The following is a 19,359-nucleotide window of genomic DNA, read 5'->3' on the forward strand; positions in this document are numbered from 1 at the left end:
CTTCTTATTAAGGTTTTCATGAGGCTTCTCTTCTCTCCTACCCTTCTTAGGACTTCCTCGTTACTAACTCGGTCGATCCATTTGATTTTCATCATTCTTCTGTAGCACCACATTTCAAAGGCCTCTATCCTTGCTTTCTCCGCTGCGGTCATTGTCCATGCCTCACTTCCGTATTTAAAAGAAAATATTATCATGAAAATGGCTAGGAAGTGCGACAATCGTAGAGACAAAGTCTGATAATGATAAGGCAGAGCGTAGGTACTACACGATCGCAAAAAATAAAGAGAATTATCACTGATATTAGATGTTTTGTTCATAAAAAAAACTTCCAATTCATATGCCAATATCAGGTCCCTTTTCATCTCGGCCACAACTTGACACAAAACTTTAAAGGGATGTTAAAAATGGTTGTTTCACAGTGGAAAGCATTAAAAATTTCGGGAGCACACCAACACCCGGCCAAAAACTGAACATTTTACCAGCAGAGTACCATTAAGATGAATATCAAGAAGTGGGAGTGAAAGATCCATTTATAAAGGTCCAATTAATCCAGTGGAAGTGGCTCGCAGCGCCGACAGTGATGCTTATTTATTACGCCTAATTATTAATATTCGCAGAGGGTGGACGGAGGGAGTTTGCATCCCCCGAGGGGGAAAAGGCGGAGTGCGATGGGGCACTACCCCCACTGGAGAGAAATAGAGGGGTGGGCGGCGACTTCGAAAAATCCCCGAGGCGACAGCACCGGAAAAACAAGACGGATGCCTTCCCCACTCATTAGGTCTCGTATTAGCCTATGAGGACGCATCACTTGCGGTCGACCACAGTCGTATTCTGTCTTTATGCATTTTGTCTTTATGTCTTATTTATTATTTAAAACTTAAAATGCCATGTTAAAATTTCAGGGTATAGATTGTTGCTACCTGGGAAGCCGAATAACCAAAAATAAACGAAAACAGAAATATTCAGCAGAATGGACACTCTATCTAAGTAAGAATCCACTTACAGCTGAGAATAGAAGTATAGAAGGAAGAAAACAATTCACCAGATGCTACAAGTGCGAGAAGAGTCTGTTCATCAATAGGAGCGAGGCATGGACGTAGATAGCAGCAGGAAAGTCAACGGCGGAAACTCTGTGTTTGTATGGTTCAGCCGAGGAATGATGAAGATACGACGCACCGATCGATTGAGTAATAAGGAAAACCTAAAAAGAGTGGGAGAAGAGGTCATTTTTACAAGAACCCTAAGTAGAACCCAGGAAAACTTAGTCGGTCTCATTAGAGGGCATGAAGGATTGACAAAGACAATCGTAAATACGAAAATTTTAGCAGAGTTTAGAAAAGCAAGGTTCAGATATGCGTAAACCAATCCACGGATTTATGTTGATAGAGAAAACCTCGTCGACGCTTACCTATGTATCAAATATTAAATGTTTACACCAGAGAACATACAGAGGAAAATTTGTCAAACTGGTGACGAAGGTAAATCATAACAAGGGTTCTCTCCACATACCCGGAAAATATCAAAACGATAGCCTACGTTTTAAGATAGCCATATACAATACAAAAACCGATCAAATGAGAGTGATGCATCCTCGTAAGGATTATGCATCCTGATAAAGATGTGACCGTGGCCGTACAATAATAAAAATATTTGTCACAACCCGGGTTAAATCTGAGGTGGTAGTAGTAAGTACACTACCTTACTTAATTTTATCTTACGTACTTATGACCGTAGTAGGTAGATGGCATGGCAGGTGGAAAGGAATTGGCCTCCCAATCGAAGTGGTGCGTCATTCGTATTCAGAGTAGTTTAGTTTTCTCTACCCTCACCAATCCAGATTAACCGACACGTTGAAACACGAGAACATTTTACGAGGTTTAAAACAATATTGCTTTCATAGATGGCATCCTCTATGCTAAAAATGGGTCCTTGACTCAGACCCGAAATCCTAATTAATGCCATAGGAAGACGAACATCTTCGTTTAGTAGTACAGCCAATAGTCATTTTTAGCCCATCCCTAACTCACTCACATTGCGTACCTTCTAATTCTGTCACTGATGCAGGTCTCGCTAGGCTCTTTACTACGCAAATGTGTGACCTATTTACTATATCTTGAGTGGACTTTAATTCGTTTCCGAATTTATCAGAGCCACAACGAACAACGAACGTATGTATTGAACCTATGTAACAGACAAGGAGATCAGTGGCGCAGCTCTAGGGGGGGATAAAACCCCCCCAGAGCTAAGAGAAGCTTTAAAGTTTAATCCTTTTTACTTATTTGTATCAGTATTACTAACAGAATAGTGTTAGGATTAATCAAATATCCCTCAGAAATCTGTAAAACTCGCAATTTTGAACCATTATTTTTAAAGTTTTTCTGGAGGAGGTCCCGCATAACTCCCACTTACCCTGGTGGGTATGCAATACTCCCACACCCGTAAGTATTACCTTACACCCCCCCCCCTAGCCTTAATTCCTAGCTGCGCCCCTGAAGGAGATAGACCTTAAAATGAAATTACCTTTAATAAAATAGAGGCCAATTACTCCATCACCATCTGTAATATAAGAGCCTATTTCGAAATTTTCATAAAAACGGCCTCTCCATCATAACTCGTGGGTGCATGCATAGTAGCATCTTGATGGATGCCCACCTTAGCTTCTCCTCCACCCCTACAGGACTAATGCATACCCAGCACCTCGCGCAGAAACGAGCGCGTGCCACCAGTGGCCGTTCCATCATCTCGCGAGCGGCGAATAAATAAGGCGATTGATTCCGGGTCCGGGTGGTCGAGCAAATTGAGAGCGGATCGAGAAGAGCAGATACCAACCAACCCACCCTTGAGCACTCGATCAGAACGAGATACCGAAAACAAAAAGAAAACAAAGATTGAGCGAGATTCGATCCCTCGAAGCAATGAGGCGAGACCACTAGCTGCTTTTTCTTCCTTCTTCATCTTCCATCTCACGCTGAATGGGAGCTCCCCTGGCGCCGATAAAGATTAGCGGATAGGACACAAGCGGAAATAGTGGATGCGAGGTGAAATTTATAGCGCCGGGTTAAGGGGAGAGATAAAGATTGCTCTCTGGAAATACGCATGCGATTAGATAAGACCCCGCGCTCCTGTGTCATCGTGCATCTGTGTCACTGGATCTAGGTTAAGGCTGGATAGCGCAGAAAATTCACGCGCCTCTACTGAGGAACGGCAATTTGTATGGCAGGCTCCACCGGTGAAAAGGTTATCTCTGCGAGTAACTAGGGGTGCCATCGTTTAAACTAGAATTAACTAACAAATTATACAATATCAAGCAATACAAACAGTTTACAACAGGAAAAATAAGGATGTACATTTCCTCGTAAGGAAAGTACATTTTCTCAAGCAATCGGAAACAATATTAACAGCATCTCATCTTGTCGAAACATTTTGACAATAGAGCATTGGTGTCATGGCAAAATTAGCAGCGCTGGAACGCACTTCCATTAACTTTTTTAAAGTGAAGTATTACTCTTTATTAGTGGTTTTTTATTACCAGATATTAATAATATTTTATAACAAAATTTTTGTCTTGGTTACGAACGTATATATTAGAAATTTTTACACACCGAAATTGATAAACGTGTTATTTGACTATTATGCCTTTTGTTAACCTGTGCCGGAACGGCGTTCCGGCGCGTTCCAGTACCATGACAACACTGCATCAGAGTGACATTTAGGTTTTCTTTTCGAGCGACTTCATATCACCGCACGCGCAGTTGTCGTTAAACTGGAATAATTGACTGCTTTCAAATCTCTAAATACTTGCTTAAATATACAGAGTTGCTATGTATCCTCAAATCTATTTCTTACTACATGCACATAACTGCATCTGCCACACATACCTCGGATTGCCTGCACGAGTCGTATTTTTTCCATTTTTAAGTTCAGAATATGAGGGTCCAGAAAAAAACATAAAATCAATTACAGTCTGAACGAATGAAGTAAAGCGAACAAAATTGCTTAGCAATCACTCAAATTGACCTAATATAAGTAAAACTTATTAGTACTCTAAAACAACGCCAGAATGGAAAATCGCATTCCTATAAAGAGCAATGACCTTAATTAGCTACGGCAGCGAATTCCGTTCGAATTTACGTCACCGGCAACACTGCCTTGGTTGCGAGTCATTTGCTCAGCTTGACACACGAAAGAGAGCGTAGAAATTTTATCTCGGATGGAAGCGATTCGCCGTCTGTTATTTCAGTCTGGCAAAATATTTTCGGTCTCATCTCATCTACGTCATATTCACCGAATAAACAGAAAAATTAAGACCGACGAAGAGAAAAATAACCAATGAACGGCTTTTAGAAATTCCCATACCCATAATGAAAAGCTGTTGTGAAACGTGCGAATCATTTTCAAAACATTTAAATATCAGATTGGAGAAGAAGCATTGTGCTACGAGCAGGGATGGCTATTGCAACGAAACGAAAATGATTCGTTTCGACCGGGAGGGAAACGAAAATAAGAGGCTTAAGTTTAGTTTCGTTCCTACTTGAAATTAAAATCACCTAGGAGTTTAGTTTCGACCCGGGAACGAAACTAAATCAATTGAAACTTCGCTGCTCATAGTAAAGTTTCGATCTCAGAAGTTGAGGAGAGGGGAATAAGAGGGAATAGTTTCGACCCATTACGTTTGACATACGTGTAAAGAGGTTAAAACATCGAGCTTAAAAATCCAATTGCCAGTTTGTGTTCACCGTTCTCATATTAGTAGTAAAAATATAAGTGCCCTATGCATCTAATGGCGGTAGGCCGAACCTCTACTTCATTCAACCATACTTCCTACTCGGTGTGTGGGTCTAAATTAAACTGTTCGAAGGTGAGGCGCGTGGTCCCTCCGGTGCGAAATATTATCTACGTTTCGTCCCAGATTTTTAGTTTAGTTTTCTTTCGTCCCAGATTTTAGTTTAGCTTCGACCCGAATTAGTTTTGACTTCGATTTCGTTTCGACCCTGAGTTTAGCTCCACTGAGGGTCTAAAGCCATTTCGTTTCCTTTTTGCGTTTCGCTCCTGCGAACGAAACTATTGAAATTTTACTGATCTTGACTTTCGTTTAGTTTTTTATTGCCATCCCTGGTAACGATTTGACACAACTCTTGAGGTTTTCATTTTACCAAATCTTTCTGTTTTCAATATAAGATAGACATTTAACCGACGTCACGTGGTTTCCATTCGCTCACTGCGAAACGTAACTAAGAGCTCTTCTTTACACTTATCATGAGGGGGTGCAATGGCGATACGAGGCGCCTGGAAAACTTAAGATCACTTACCTTGAAACGAATAAGGAACGGATGCTCGGAAGGAACTCCAAGAAACCTGCGGACTACCTCTCGAAGGTCTACCCAGCCGGCCGGCCCAAATCGGCTCAACCCCCGAAAAGAATTGGGCCACGCCGACAAACAATAGCGGTCGAACTCCGCCACGCCCAAAATGATTGAATATTCATTTGTTTCAAAGGGGTGCAAGCAGCTCCCTCGAGGCGAGGGCCAGAGTGGTGCTTGACGGGACTCCTGAGTGAAAGACGCGGCCCGAAACAATCCACCCACACCTGGCACCACCCACGAACAAATGACGAGGAAAGGCAACGGTACGATTGAATTGTTCTCCGGAATAGAGATCTTCCACCCCAGGGAAATTTCAAGGTTGGTCGTAGCGCGTTCTGGGGGAACTGGAGAAGGCCAACGAAGACCGAAGATGATACCGCTGTCAAAGACGGCTCCATCGTGACTGAACTCCGGTAGCACCGTTAAGGGAACGAAACTAGCTGGAGTATGTCACTAATTCACGACAAAGACACTTCCATAAAGGTCAAGTACACTTCAACTGGTGATTATTTATAGATATTAGCGCATTAAAAACATATTAATACGGATATTCCATTATTTGAGTACACATGGGACATTTCTTACGAATCATCCCGGCCCGCGCCACTACTAAATTAAACGTACTCTATCAATTCAGAGCAAGGCCTATTACATATCAGTCTATCCATTAACTTTGTCTTTCTCCTCCCCTTACCTCGCTCGAATAGCATCCCTCCCTCCGATGAGTTTTTAAGCACCCTTCTCCCGCTCTGTAGGATAGCTCTCACTCCATACACACCTTCTAAAAACATCCAATATTAAGTCAACCAATTCTTTTCAATAATGCTATTGAATGTAAATGTCAATTCGCAACGGGCAGCACCGGCTTTGGGATCGGAGTAAACTCTTCAAAACTCCTATGACTTAGCCTTTGCTGTACTCAAACATCTGTTCAAAACCCAAAGACGATGAGACATAGCTTTCTAACATACTGACCTTTTTATTCATTATTTTCTGTTTCAAATACAACGCAATTTCCACCATTTCTATAGAAGACCAGTTGTGCCAGCGTCAAAGCGGAAATATTACGAGTTTTAGTACGCCCCAGAAGATTATACAGAGCCAATAGCGATCCTATAGCAGTGTTAAAGTCAAAGAAGATGTGACAACCTGTAGCATGATGATCAGTATCTACTTAGCTATATCGAGTGTTTATGTGTGTGTTATACCTACTGGCTGTATCTATAGAGACAAAAATCGATTAGTGGACAGAAATTTTTACTAGATATAATATATTGCTCGTTCCTAATAAGCACCAATAGGTTTTCATCGATTTGAAAAAAACGTAATTTCTTCCATAATGTGTCACATTGTCATGTCTTCATTCTCAAGTAATTAACTGATTGTGAGCAAGAATGCTATCTATGAATGCCACATTTTGTGATGACAAATACAAAAGAACAGAAGGCATTTGCTTCGAATTCTTCTTTCACGATCGAAACTGCTTAAGGGTGAGAGAAAAAAGCGAGGATTTGAGGGTGGAACGAATTCGGGGAAGGGCGTGTCAGGGTCAGAGGAAGGAACCCTCTTGGAAGCCACCGCCGCTGCTGCCCACAAATCTCAATGAAATCCCCACGCCCCAACCCCCTCGTCTCTTGCGTGACCGAGGAAGGACCAGAAGAGAAGTCCAGAAGAAGGGGGCGTGGAAAGGGCCGAAAGTGAGTAGGTCGGAGAGAGCATGAGTAGTAAACGCCCTAGCTGGACCAGTTTTTTTTTTCAATTTTAAAGAAGCATGTCACTGAAGAGATTGAGTTCAAGTTTAATGGCTGCAAGAAGCTTGAGATTCCATGCCTACAATGCCTCTACAATGTATATATGAAATGTTTCATCATCAGTGGTTAACAAATCCAAGAATGGTTTGACGCAGCTCTCCACTCAATTCTCATATCAACTAATCTTTTCACACACACGTATTTCTTCTCCTTCACATATTTCTATTCCTGTTCAAGGGGCATAACTATAGCGATGAGGAGATAGAATACCCCAAACCCTCAGAGAAATAGAAAAATTATTTAAAGCTATTGTCTTGTTTTGAAATTTAATAACTGCCTCAGCTAAAAGTAAAATTTTTAGTACCAACATGATGTAAAATGTATATCCAGACATGTCATTTTTCAAAACTTTTCCCGGATTTCCCCGTTGCCTGGGGGGCGGGGGAGGGTCACCCCAGGCTATCCCCCCCAAAGTATATTCCTAGTTAGGCCACTGACCTGTTCCATATATTTCGCTTGAGGTCTTCCTTTTCCGTTCTTGCCATCTACTTGCCCTTTCTTTTGTCCTTGTCCTTTCCCTTCACGATTGTCTTCATTATGCCACTATGTTTCAAGATATGGCCTATAACAGAGATGGGCAAATTGCGGCTCTCGGGCCACATGCGGCCTGCCACAGAGTTTATGATGGCCCAACACAGAATTAAAAAAAAAAGTGATAGGGTACACTTGTCTCATTACATTGATTATATAATTGAATGTGCTAGCAGCTAGAAATCTAGCTAATATGAAATCAACCAAGTAAATAATTAGAATAGAACTGCCACTACTGTTCAATTTTTACTATACAATTTATAACACAATCATAGTAAACGGTGCGGCTGTCCGATAACCTCCGCTCGTACAAAGTGGCCCTCGAACCCAAACAATTGCCCACCCATGGCGGATAAGGTTGTTTCGTCCTCTTGTAAAGTTTTTCATGAGGCTTCTCTTCTCTCCTACTCTTCTTACGACTTCCAAATTACTTGCTCGGTCGATCCATTCGGTCTTCGTCATTCTTCAACCTACATATTTAATGAAAACCGTTTTGATACAGTTTATTGTACCTTTACCGCAGTAAAAAAAAAACAAAATCACATCAATAATTAGCGAGAAACAAGCAGACTTATGGATTATTATGATATTGTAATTCTTGCATCATATGATGGCTCTGTGAGCCGAAACGCGTCGTACGCTTTACTTTGTCACGTTCTGGGTACTATCAGGATTGCAAGTGAGCATGCGTATCTGGTATTATCTTTAACCTAGCGTGTTCCATACATTCCGTTATAAAAGTAGTTAGATCCAGAGCTTCATACACACCGCAGCTTAGGACATGCATGAGATTACAAGCATATTGTATTGTTGGTACTTTTAGTCATTTGTTGAGTTATAAAAATAATTGTGGAAAAGTGAAAATACATTTTATTTTAATATGATAATATAATAACTAACCTATCCTACTCTTCTGTAATATTTCCACTTTCTCAGGAAAATTAGGTGAGTCGAAATCCTTATGTTGAGCAGAAATCATTTCTATTTTCTGCGTGCAACTGCGTTTTTCTCGTCACTAAAAAATCCCAGCTAAGCATGTTCACATGAGATCCTGACAGCACCTAAAACGTGTCAATGTAAAACGTTACGACCGCTGGATATAAAAACAGTCATCTCTGAGAATACCTTGAGAAGTGATTACTATTTGTTAGTCCCCTACTTCTATTCACTGATGATCACAATTAGAAATCCCAGGCAATTTACACGCCAATGATTCCAGACTCGATCGAGCAGTATTTTGGCGTATTGAAACATAAAATTCGTTGAGATTACAGAACAACGTTAAGCTGTAGTGCGTCAGATTTGATGGTAAAAGAGTAGTAATGAGGGAAGATTTTAGTCATTCAATTCCACTGGAATAGTAAAATATGCACCTAAGAGATGAATTTCAGAGTAAGATGAGGATAAAGACACTGCACAGCATTGCTTCCAACATAAATTTATTCAAAGGTACATGGATTTCTGACGCGTAGGAGCAAAAGTAAGGGGTAGGACAAAAAAATACAAAGCACGCAAAATAATAAATTTCCCCACAAAAATACCACGCAACTCGTCTTCGGCTACCATTTCGTTAAGAAAAGCAACTAGCACCTGCGTAGAAGATATGGATGTATACCAAATAACTCATCGGAGCGAATCTAAATCTGAGGGGCATAAAAGTTAAGGGACGAACATTTTAACAGCATTTTAATACTGGTTTTTAAATTATTTGCTTGAAAAATTTTATTTTTATTGTGGTTACATTTCTTCCGCTAATATCATTTTTCGTAGGTTTTAAGAAAATTTGTTCAAAACTTTCATTTCAAACCAGTCCTGATTTTCCTTAAGGAATTTTGCGATTTTGCTTTTAGGGGGGGGGGGCAGCTGCCCCCTCCTGCCCTCCGCTGAGTACCCCATGGATGTACTGATATCTATCATACACTAAGCTTCATGTTACCCAAGTTTTAAAACTACCCAAAAAAAAACAACGTATTCGTGGACTTTCCAGAAAAAAACTACTTCGAAAAGTATTTGATAATATTCCTATAAAAGGTACGCCAAATTAGACGGCACATTTTAAAAATCACTCCCTACTTTCACATAGTACTTACCTCTTACATTCACAATTAGCTCCTTCCCTTTCATTCAATCTATTTACCCTTTATCTACCTCTCGCTCCAGCTTTCCCCTCAATAAGGCTCTAAACATCCCATCTCCTCTTTGTACTCGATCTACCCACAACATTTCTCTCCTATTCGGTAGTATTTTAGACGAAATGGTTTGAATACCACCAGACGAAAGACCGAGTTTACGCGATGATTTCAGTGGAGGTATTTCATTATACACGAGAGAATTTATTACTCAACTCATTACTTCTTCGATCTTCATAAACATTGTTTACGCCATTGTATATTGCCCATGTATATATAAACCAAAATCAAATTCAAGGAGGTATCACGAAGGTAAAAAAAAACTAAGCAAAATGCGCACTTAAGACCCGAGAAATGCGCCGTAGGTTGTGAGTGCAAGACGCATATCGCTGGGTTTCAGAGGTCACTAAGACGGGATAAAAAAAGTAGGAGTAAGAGAACTCCTGAAGCGTTATTGGAGAAGCATTAGATTGATAATGAGGAGATAACAAGGCTGCTGACCGCGTAGGGCACCCCTGGAGTTGGCGTTAGAGATGAAGAAGGGATGAGGAAAGTCACGGATGGAACACGCGAATGAAATTTGCGGTATACACACCGTTATCTACAACATGAAACCTATGAAATTTGCCAATGTTATTAATAAGGTTAAAATTAGAGGATCAAAAGCGAAACCAAGTAAGAGGCCATAAGTTTAACGGAACACATGGTAAAATTACAGCAAAGCTATTATCAGTTCAATTATTCATTCCCGCTTGAATACATTTTATTTTCCTCCTGTATATCGTAATTGAAAAATACCACCCCACATTCAACCTCTCAAAAGAAAATAATATGGTTGCATGTTTATTTATTTATTTCCATACCACCGACAGCTCTTCACGACCTTTCACATCGCGATTATTAACATGTTAACAGTTAAACGCATACAAAGAACCATGCACTGGATAGGGGTAACTTACCAAGCGGGACTCTTCAACTTTAAATAACATCCAAATTTATATATTTTAACAGAATGCAGAACCTCTCATGCTGTACTCTTCCCTTTTTTACGAAAAAAAAGTAATAAAATACTTGTATGAGGGTGTGTATTCTTTTACCTATCAGGCTTTTCACCTTTAACAATGGAAACCACAAATTATAAAGCAGAATATAATGAATATACAATATCATCGATGGGTAAATGCATCCTCCATAATTATCGTTTCCCTAGAAGTAAGCGTAAATTATGTAAACATTTCGGAAGGAACAGCAGAAAACTACACCCTTGGAACTTCTCTAAATGGATGTAAAGACGTAAGGAGTCGTATTATTTTTCATGGATGAACTTTTCAACCTTCACTAGCTTTTATTACTACCTATTCAACTATTCCACCGTCGGATCATATATAAAAGTTTTGATGCTGTAAATTTTTTCAAAACATTACATATTATCGTTTCTCAAGAGTTAACTAATTTTAAAGTCATAACGTTTCATCCAACAGCACGGAATGGATGGTGATTCGAATACTTTTCCATCCTTTAAAAATTGAAACCACGTAGCCGTATAGAGTAGCGACAAGTTCAACTGCAACCTCTAGCACCTTCGGCTATTGTATAATTTCATGCTCGCGTCAGCTCCGCAAAGAATGAAAACTGATTTCAGCACGCAATTAAATCATCTAGGTCGGCAAAAATTACCAAGCGAGGAGCGGTAAGGAGAAATAGAGCACAAGAGAGGGGGGAGATATCAATTTAAAAAACGGCCACACTTCTTGAACGGCGAGAAACAGTTTGTTCACAATAACTCGGGAGAGTATTCCAAGAGGTGCGACAATGTTGGAGGGCTTGCATGCTGCAAGCTGAGACCAGCAAATAAACCGCACGGACTATGAATATTGTCGAAATGAACATGATAATTAGAAAAATTATTAATTTAGGACTTATTAACTGCTATTAAAGGCCTTATACCTCTCTCCTTCCTCGCAAATGAAATGGAAACAATATTTAAAATATATTTTATAAGAAGAATACCTCGGTAAGATTTTAGTGGATAGTAAGAGTGCGTCAAACTAGCCCTTTCAATGCAGAGGGGACATTGTTAATACACGAAGTTCTTATTCAGCGGAAAACGTAGTTGCTTACGCATGCCGTAAGGACCGACTTCTGAAAAGGACCGTGCATTGAATTCAACATCTTCAGGCGTAAGTTTGTGGAAGTTCATTATGAGAGCAACAATGCTTAATTCCAAAGAAAATGTTTATTCGGTACTAATAATATTGACTCCACCGCGTCACCATTAGATACTGTCACCATCATCCGTACCTGATGAAGACGCAGTCGTGTCGTTACTAATAGTACAGAATAAAAAATTCAGTTGACTTAATCACAGCTGCTTTATTAATTTTTTCATGACGTTAAATTGACATATATTTATTAGTTGCAAAAAAAACTGACCAAAAATTACATTTGTGTAAGAAAGAATGCACACACAGTATCTTTAGACAAAAATGTGGCGATATAATTGCACATTTAATAGGAAATGAAACAATTTATTCACAATAGTAGTAATTAACGAACATCACCACATGCCAAAAAATCATTAATACGTCAACAACTCAGTTCAACAGACTTTTTTTCAAAATGTCAAACCACTAATCTGATCTACTGCACGAATGGCGATAAGCGAAATTGCCAATCAATCAAGATCATCAAGCTTTGATTTCGTTTCATAGCTGATTCTATCACAGGCATCACTCGGTAGTCTTCCGACTGGAATTTTCTCCGCGCCATTCTCTAAATCACAGAGGATCATATCAAATCCTTCCTGTACAATATAACTCATTTGTTCTTCATTGAGGTCCACTTAAACTCTTCGGAGCTCAATTGACCTCTCTTCACGCTCGTGGGAAAAATAGATGAGGTGGTTTCCCGTTACCTTCCTCAACGCTGCCTTCAACGTGACACTGTCAACGTAATAATGGCCTCCGACGGGTCAGACGCATTCTTAGGCGGCGCCTATCGTGAATAGACGCTGCAATGAAAGAAATACCAATCACAGAGGCAGATCACCGGCTGAAATAGAATAAAAAAACAAGGACAAATCAATTGGTTATGGCGTAGACATCGAAGGAGGTGTAACAAATGAAATCCTCCCCGAGATCGGTTTTCGATGCAGGTATTATTAAATACAGGTTTGGTTGGGGAAACTCCAGGTTACCAAATAAAACATTCATAGCAATAATGGTTAATCAATCATCTTAACACTATTGTTATCAAATATTTATACCAAATCATCAATTAGGCAGTGTTTATGATAAAATAAATCTTAAATGAAAAACAGAAATGAATTACTGGACATTAAAATGAAAATTCCATATGAATATCTTCCATAAATAGTTCAGAAAATATTAAGTTCATACGAATGCAATCGACTTATGCAGGCGCCATCTTCACGTTAATCAACAGAGGATAAGTAGATAACTTCTTCAAATGGAAAGGGAAGAAAGCAAAAGTAATGAATTATTGTTAATGGTTAAATTTTCCCTCTACTTGCAAAGTAATATGTTAACGAACAATATAAAAAAATTCCGTCCTCAAACAAATACCCCCAGAGCGCAAGGTGAGAACTGATACTCATTTCCTGAATTTAAACACTTCAAAGCTCAGTCCAGAGTGAGCTCTCTAGTCAACTATCAGGACCAATATTTGAGATGATTAAGAATGCTTAGAAAATACGGACAGGGCACGATGCAACTTATCCACATCGTCTACGCTCGAGTTAATTAATATTTAAGTACCTTTAAAAAATACCCACTCAGGTATTCACCCAAAGTTTAGTCAGGATAGGTGTGGATAGAGTTCATCCCAGACTAAGCTAGAGGCGTATTAAGTATTCATATTCAAGGTAGGGGATCATTTCCTTCCCTTGGGCCATCTTGCACTTGAGCCCTCACAAATACTTACCGTCTTCAAACAAAGGCAGGCGGGATACGATCATGGGATAAAAGGGCGAATTCATAGAGAGGCTTATAGGGGGGCTATACCACACACCCCCCTTCGGGTATCCAATTTACACTTAATAAAATGGTAATTTTGTTCAGTTTTCGAATATATATATAGGAGAGAAGACCCCCGAAGACCAAGTAGTTCACAGATAAATTCGTGCGCCGCGGCATTTCTGTTGTTAATCTTTTCTTATAAGGAATAGGTACATAATGCAACATAGAAACTTACGATGAGGCACGAGTATTAGAAATTTACACAAATGTTTATTTTTTTTAACTTAATTCTTTGGAAAATTAGTAATGAGACAATCTTAAAGTATTGTTACAAGCCTCGAAATTCTCAAAATTTCCGTAACGTCCCGGACCCCCGCTATTGCCGGGAAGTTACCCCCCATACCACCATCCCAGAAACTATTATTTAATTAATTGCTCGTCCATGAGGGACATTGATTGACGAACCGGAGCAATAATTATCGTTTCACATCACATGTTTATTTACATGACATATATTCAGGCCTGAACATTATAGTGGAAATATTATGTAATAAATTCCCTAAATCTGAAGCCAAGAGATTTCGTAACATTAACACAATTTGGAAATTTTGAGCTTTTTTGAACAAACACATTTAATATATGTCACGTAAAGAAATACAATACAAAAGGGCATGTAAAGACATGTAATGTGAAATTTATTAGAATTTGAAACGTTTACTACACAGAAAATAGCATTTTCGACACAACAAGGTAAAATTTCCACAAGGAATGTCGCTAATTCCCGATGGATCCATGCTGAATCTATTAAGGTATTCCCCCCTTTTCCCTATCCTGGGCCCGCTAATGGTAGCATATGATGGGTTTTTGAACGACGAAGGAGAAAAATTGAGTGCGACAGACTGGATCTCAGTCGACTGCAGTACCAATCCCACGCATCCACCCACCGCGACATGCCAACAAAGCCCTCCTCTGTTAACCCCATCACGCGCTCTCCGGCCTCACAACGCACTGCAGCCGGCCGTCCTGCCTGCATCCCTGCCCACTAAAAGAACGCACCACGAGACAGACTCTTCTAAATGTTTACACAATCCCCACCATTCTTGAGGACGTTATAACACGCCCGACGTCAGACGAATATCGTATCTGGGATAAGTCACATTCCCAGCGCAACTTTGGCCAGCGGAAACGTCCTCAGACCACGATACAAAAAAGAATCACTTTTTATAGGTCGCAAGCAAGAAAACAAGTTGACAACGGCATAAATAAAAAGGCGAATTCGGTTACCTTAGATCATTTATTCAACGCATGAAAAAAGACGATGCACCTCAATTAATTTAGTCCAGAAAAAAAATTAAAAACAGCAAGAAAAAACTTAAATCTCATATAAGTTTAACTGGATTTGCGACATTGGAATACTGTAACGCTCAAATGTACTAACACAAGGTGTATAAGGCGTAAATGAGAATATTTAGGGAAGAGGGTAGGAAGAAGATTTTTTTCTAAGAAAAAAGGACTTCATGGAAGCACAAAAACCGCTTCTGATGTGGGTATTTGAGGTAACCGGGCATACGCCAAACATTAAATTTGTTTCATTTCTTCTTGTACCTACCTAAGTGTTAATTTTAAAAAATTCAACCGTTCCAAATTTAGTTCGTGATACGATCTCTAGGTTTAATATTTGGGCTATTTGTTGCATAATACTTCCACTATAATTTTCAAGCCTAAATGTACCTATATCTTGTAAAGAGATGTTATGCGAAACGATAATTACTGTATCGCGTCGTCAATCAATGCCTCTCACCGACGAACCATTAACTGGAACTAAAAACGTTTACTAAAGAGAAAATCTTATTTGCGACACATACGAAGCAAAATTTCCTTAAGGAATATCACTAACCCCCAGTGGATCCATGGTGACTGCAAAGTTTTTCTAAAAATTTCTTGCAGTGTCATTGTCTTACCTACCCATTCCAGAAATATGGATGTTTTTCCTTGAAAAATATCGTAAATTTATGAATATAATAAATATCATTGAGTCAGAAAATTAGTATTCCAAACAACGTGGATTTAAATAAAAAGTATACGGGGGCTGGACACCACCTCTGATGTCAGGGAAAAATAACCTTTCTTCCTCACCCTTAACCCATCGCTCGATCGAAAAATTTGGAATGGGAATTGTGAAAACGGTCATACAAGGTATTACAATGATCGTTGGCTATTGGGAGGCACACACCATTGATAATTGGGCACCACTCCACATAACGCATGACCACATCACGACGAAACATATGTGAAGGCAATCGCAAAGATAAATCGATTGCGATCGTAAGAAGAACGCCACTGCATATCCTTGAACTTGTAACGACGATATCTAAACATAGGAAACATAATAATAATTTCAATATTGCTAACAGGTGCTCCTCGTAACAAGCAATCCAATGTAAGAATTTCACAGACAAGTAAACAAACGCATTTAAAACCAACCATGCCCTGGATGTCAAGGCGGGACCTTCGGTTTGTCAGACGAGGACTATGCCCCCTGCCACCGAGACCGGAATATTTTAATTCCGTTCGATTACCATTCTATAAATATCCAACGCTGAATTCAATCATATAATTATAACCCGATGAGAACTATCCATCCCAGCAGGTATTTTAATTCCAATCCAGCATTTCTTGCGCTAAAAATATTCTGAAGGTCAACTGGTGACTGAGAATGACTACCCACTCCAGGCAATAAAGCCACTGACCTAAGGAGATGCATCGCTTGGAATTCGAAAGAAAGAAAAACAAAAGGTTATAGGAATAAAAGGGAATTTAAAAGCATTACACCTCGCGTGTTACCTTCCAGCGAAAATAAACATTCGCGTGTCAACACACATGTCAGTGCAGTAGCATTCAGTCAGTCCAATTCTTCATTCATATACAATAAATAGAGTGAAAAGCATATATAAATAGAAAGCACGCGAAACTTACCATAAACTGTACTTGGCCTTTTGACAAAGTATGAAAAAGGTAGCCATTAAAAAAATCGTGCAACTCGACGACTATTTAGCAGTGAGATACGTAATAAACCAAATTCGAGGAACCTTTCTGAAACAAAAATGCATATACTTCTTATATTTGCATTTGCATATTTCGTCAAGAAATTATTCATTTAAGACAATTTATATTGGACGTTACGGCGGGCATTTCCCTTGTTTTTGTTTGGCTGCAGTCTTTTTATGAAGCCAAACACGCTGATAAGATATCGTGACCTTTTATAGCATCAAAAACGAACACAATAACAGGCTCATTGGAAGGAACGGGTCGATCAGTTTCGGATCTACCCGAAAACCTTACTTTTGAAATCATACCTAAATGAGTGCAAATGTGACATGTATTTTTCGCGTTGACTTGTTTACAGACAGGGGAAAAAATTGACGCATGCATAAATATGTCAAAAACCATTTCCTTAAACGGTCCATCAATCCCCCACGCTATCAAAAGCAGTGAAATTTCACACGGTACAGATTATCACCACATAACTGTCATTCACCTAAAACATAAACAGAGTCCCTTGTCGGTGGAAGCTGCTGATTACAACGCAATTCTAGGCGGTGGTAACCTCAATAAAATTAATATAAAAAGAACAATATCAGCACATTGGTAAAGAGCAGCAGAACCTGCTAAAAATAGTAATCTAGAAAATACGCGGAGAAAGTTTTGAAAGGGGGACGTGAATCAGCTGTTTTCGAGGGGGGGGGGGGGTGAGGGCGTGCGCCTCGAACTGTATCTCCTGCAGAAGGGTTCACTAAAAAATAAGACAACTGTCATGAAGGCCAATGAATCAATAGCGAAAACACAGTTTCAAAATCATAAATTACGATCCCAAAGCATAGACAGCCAGAAATCCAAAAACTACGGGCGATTAATCCTGCAGCCCCCATCGGAGCCGGCCCTGGCCTGCGTTGCCATGGCAACGAAAACAAAGACGTGAATCAAAGGGGTAGGTTGTCAGGCGAGCAGCCGAGCTCCGCATGACCACATTTTCGGCCGGTTCAAGTCACCCGCCCCACAGATGACTGGGAGGCCACTGAACTTTGAAATTTCATAACATCGGTATCAGCAGCACATGGTGAAGATTCGCTGGCATCCGAAGCATGGAGCTCATCCCTCATCATGTGAACGCCCACATTCGCCACGCAAGTAAATAATCAGACGGGAGATTATGCATTAGGTACGCCCACAAGATAGCGATTTATGTTGACACGGCAGGAGCTACAGGTGAATGCAGCCAAATTTTGCCTGAAACTTCCAACGATGACAATGGTCCAGCAATGTTTCATGTACTCACCAGCTGAGAATAATAACAGCCATCCGCAGCATACGTTCAATCGGTCTCCCAGTTCATCGCCACACACAGCACGGCAAATCTATGCCCAACACCTCACATTCCTGAGCCCTTCATGCACTATCTTACTCACATAATCACTAATTTTCACCGCGGTAATAAGTCTCCTAAAAGGACACACGAGATATATTCCACATTTGCGCTGCAATATCTTATCACAATCACTTTCAGCGTCCACACAAAACTCCTAAACGAACTAGTCAGAAAACAGCTACAAGTGTTACTGCGACGCCCACACACACTCACACACACCAGTTCCCGCCTGCCCCATGCTGTCGTCTGCGCGCGGCGAGAGCCACCTGGGCGGCTAGCGGAAAATGAAAATAAAAATTGAAAATAGAAAACATCAGTCGGTTTGTAAACTTCGTGCACGTTTGTAGACTTCGTGTGACTTCGTGAATTTTTGTGAGTGCGAGTTTCTTGTTGAGGGATCATCGCGATCATAGAGCTCTATGGTCGCGAAATATTAATGTTATGAATATTATTATTTCAAGCGTCTGAGCGTTATGAAATACGTCGTTTTCACTCTAGTTTTCATCCTCTCGGATCGATTCGTATGCTTTTTAATATTTTGAATGAATCATTAGGTAAAAGCTACGTAAACATGAGCCCTGAAATCGGGTTGTTATCTATATGTTCTTATTCGTGTGCAATACCTTTTCTCTTATGCAATCATTGTCCCCTTCGGTCACACTATTTGATGCTCTGTACTCGAGACTGCTGTTAATCCATAATTTGTCGCTAATGTTTTGACTTAGTGATTGGCACTAAAATATAGTTAGAATATTTTGAAAGTTTAATTGGATGAAAATCTTATCATGGCTTAGTATTTCTGTTAAGATGAAAAAACTTAGGAAATAAGGAAAGGTAAAATGCCTGAGTAAATGACAAATGTGTGTGCAGGGTAGACATTTTACATTTCACCCATTAATTCCAACAAAATTTGCTCGTTCAATCTGTAACAGCTTTGTAAATATGCCTGCGTATTCATTTTCAATGAAATGGAAACTATGTTGTAGCCTTACGTAAGAGGAACGAGTATTGGTCATGTGGTAAAAATTTGTTGAATCATTTGCCTCTCATTTATTTAGGCAGTCCCCAACCCCTCTTCTCTCATTTCCAACCCATTCCCCATCTTCCCCTGAAAAAACTGGC

The 19,359-nt window shown here is 39.8% G+C and overlaps 1 long non-coding RNA gene across 1 annotated transcript; it reads right to left on the reverse strand.

Moving 5' to 3' along the window:
- Positions 1-12,187: 12,187 nt before the first annotated feature.
- Positions 12,188-18,496, reverse strand: LOC124153597. The gene is made up of 2 exons (XR_006863702.1): positions 18,148-18,496; positions 12,188-12,885 (listed from the first exon to the last, which is right to left on the reverse strand). It is a non-coding gene; the product is annotated as an uncharacterized LOC124153597 (long non-coding RNA).
- Between the last annotated feature and the right edge of the window lie 863 nt (positions 18,497-19,359).

Source organism: Ischnura elegans, chromosome 1, assembly GCF_921293095.1.
Source record: "Ischnura elegans chromosome 1, ioIscEleg1.1, whole genome shotgun sequence".
NCBI classification, from domain to species: Eukaryota; Metazoa; Arthropoda; class Insecta; order Odonata; family Coenagrionidae; genus Ischnura; species Ischnura elegans.